Source organism: Gossypium arboreum, unplaced genomic scaffold (genome assembly GCF_025698485.1).
Source record: "Gossypium arboreum isolate Shixiya-1 unplaced genomic scaffold, ASM2569848v2 Contig01055, whole genome shotgun sequence".
NCBI lineage: Eukaryota > Viridiplantae > Streptophyta > Magnoliopsida > Malvales > Malvaceae > Gossypium > Gossypium arboreum.
Genome location: NW_026441167.1, coordinates 962 through 3,388, shown reverse-complemented (window position 1 = coordinate 3,388; position 2,427 = coordinate 962). Strand labels below are relative to the sequence as shown.

The window sequence follows — 2,427 nt, the reverse complement described above, 5'->3', positions numbered from 1 at the left end:
CCTTTATATAAATAGAATGCGTAAGAATTGACTAAAAGCGATCATACTAAAGACTAATGCACCGATCCCATCGTAACTCCGCAGCTAAGCTTGCTTTGGGCGAGAGTAGTACTAGGATGGGTGACCTCGAAGTCCTCGTGTGCACCCTCCAATTTTATATCTCATTAGATTTTTTTTCTATTTTTTTAATATCTCATCGTTTAACTAATTAGTTATTTACGAATAAATCACTCAAACGTTATTTGGTCGATGAATTCAAATTGAGGCTCAAGCGCCGATCAGGGTAGCCTTTATATAAATAGAATGCGAAGAATTGACGGCAAGCGATCATACCAAGACTAATGCATTCTGATCCCATCGTAACTCCGCAGTAAAGTGTTTGCAGAGTAGTACTAGGATGGGTGACTCTGGAAGTCCTCGTTGCACCCTCCAATTTTATATCTCATTAGATTTTTTTTCTATTTTTTTAATATCTCATCGCTTAACTAATTAGTTATTTACTAATAAATCACTCAAACGTTATTTGGTCGATTTAAATTCAAATTCGAGGCTCAAGCGATCTGTGGGTAGCCTTTATATAAATAGAATACGCAAGAATTGACGTGGTAGCGATCATACCAAAGACTAATGCACTGGATCCCATCGTAACTCCGCAGTTAAGCGTGTTTGGGCGAGAGTAGTACTAGGATGGGTGACCTCTCGGAAGTCCTCGTGTTGCACCCTCCAATTTTATATCTCATTAGATTTTTTTCTATTTTTTTAATATCTCATCGCTTAACTAATTAGTTATTTACTAATAAATCACTCAAACGTTATTTGGTCGATGAATTCAAATTCGAGGCTCAAGCGCCATCGGGGTAGCCTTTATATAAATAGAATACGCAAGAATTGATGCAAGCATCATACCAAAGACTAATGCACCGGATCCCATCGTAACTCCGCAGCTTGTTGCTTGGGCGAGAGTAGTACTAGGATGGTGACCTCCCGGAAGTCCTCGTGTTGCACCCCTCCAATTTTATATCTCATTAGATTTTTTTTCTATTTTTTAATATCTCATCGCTTAACTAATTAGTTATTTACTAATAAATCACTCAAACGTTATTTGGTCGTAGATGAAATTCAAATTCGAGGCTCAAGCTGCGACTCGTGGGTAGCCTTTATATAAATAGAATACGCAAGAATTGACGGTAAGCGATCATACCAAAGACTAATGCACCGATCCCATCAGAACTCCGCAGTTAAGCGTGTTTGGGGCGAGAGTAGTACTAGGATGGGTGACCTCCTGGGAAGTCCTCGTGTTGCACCCCTCCAATTTTATATCTCATTAGATTTTTTCTATTTTTTAATATCTCATCGTTTAACTAATTAGTTATTTACTAATAAATCACTCAAACGTTATTTGGTCAGATGAATTCAAATTCGAGGCTCAAGCGATCAGGTAGCCTTTATATAAATAGAATGCAAGAATTGATTTTGCAAGCGATCATACCAAAGACTAATGCACCTGATCCCATCGTAACTCCGCAGCTAAGCGTTAGGGCAGAGAGTAGTACTAGGATGGGTGACCTCCTGGGAAGTCCTCGTGTTGCACCCCTCCAATTTTATATCTCATTAGATTTTTTTCTATTTTTTTTTAATATCTCATCGTTTAACTAATTAGTTATTTACTAATAAATCACTCAAACGTTATTTGGTCGTATTTAAATTCAAATTCGAGGCTCAAGCGCCGATCGTGGGTAGCCTTTATATAAATAGAATACGCAAGAATTGATTTGCAAAGCATCATACCAAAGACTAATGCACCGGATCCCATCGTAACTCCGCAGCTAAGTCGTGCTTGGGCGAGAGTAGTACTAGGATGGGTGACCTCCGGAAGTCCTCGTTGCACCTCCAATTTTATATCTCATTAGATTTTTTTCTATTTTTTTAATATCTCATCGCTTAACTAATTAGTTATTTACTAATAAATCACTCAAACGTTATTTGGTCGATTTAAATTCAAATTCGAGGCTCAAGCGCCATCAGGGTAGCCTTTATATAAATAGAATGCAAGAATTGACGGTGCATATCATACCAAAGACTAATGCACCCTGATCCCATCAGAACTCCGCAGTTAAGCGTGCTTGGGCTAGAGTAGTACTAGGATGGGTGACCTCCTGGGAAGTCCTCGTGTTGCACCCCTCCAATTTTATATCTCATTAGATTTTTTTCTTTCTTTTTTTTAATATCTCATCGTTTAACTAATTAGTTATTTACTTTAATAAATCACTCAAACGTTATTTGGTCAGATGAATTCAAATTGAGGCTCAAGCGCTGATCAGGTAGCTTTTATATAAATAGAATGCGCAAGAATTGATTGTCAGACCATACCAAGACTAATGCACCGATCCCATCGAACTCCGCAGCTAAGCTTATGCTTAAGAGAGT

The 2,427-nt window shown here is 38.1% G+C and overlaps 4 pseudogenes; all 4 read left to right on the top strand.

Annotated features, from left to right (window-relative positions):
* Positions 1–604: 604 nt before the first annotated feature.
* On the top strand, positions 605–723 carry LOC128289281 (5S ribosomal RNA; annotated as a pseudogene).
* Positions 724–1,187: 464 nt separating this feature from the next.
* LOC128289280 (5S ribosomal RNA) lies at positions 1,188–1,307 on the top strand (annotated as a pseudogene).
* A 168-nt stretch (positions 1,308–1,475) lies between these two features.
* LOC128289283 (5S ribosomal RNA) lies at positions 1,476–1,594 on the top strand (annotated as a pseudogene).
* Positions 1,595–2,059: 465 nt separating this feature from the next.
* On the top strand, positions 2,060–2,181 carry LOC128289282 (5S ribosomal RNA; annotated as a pseudogene).
* Positions 2,182–2,427: the final 246 nt, after the last annotated feature.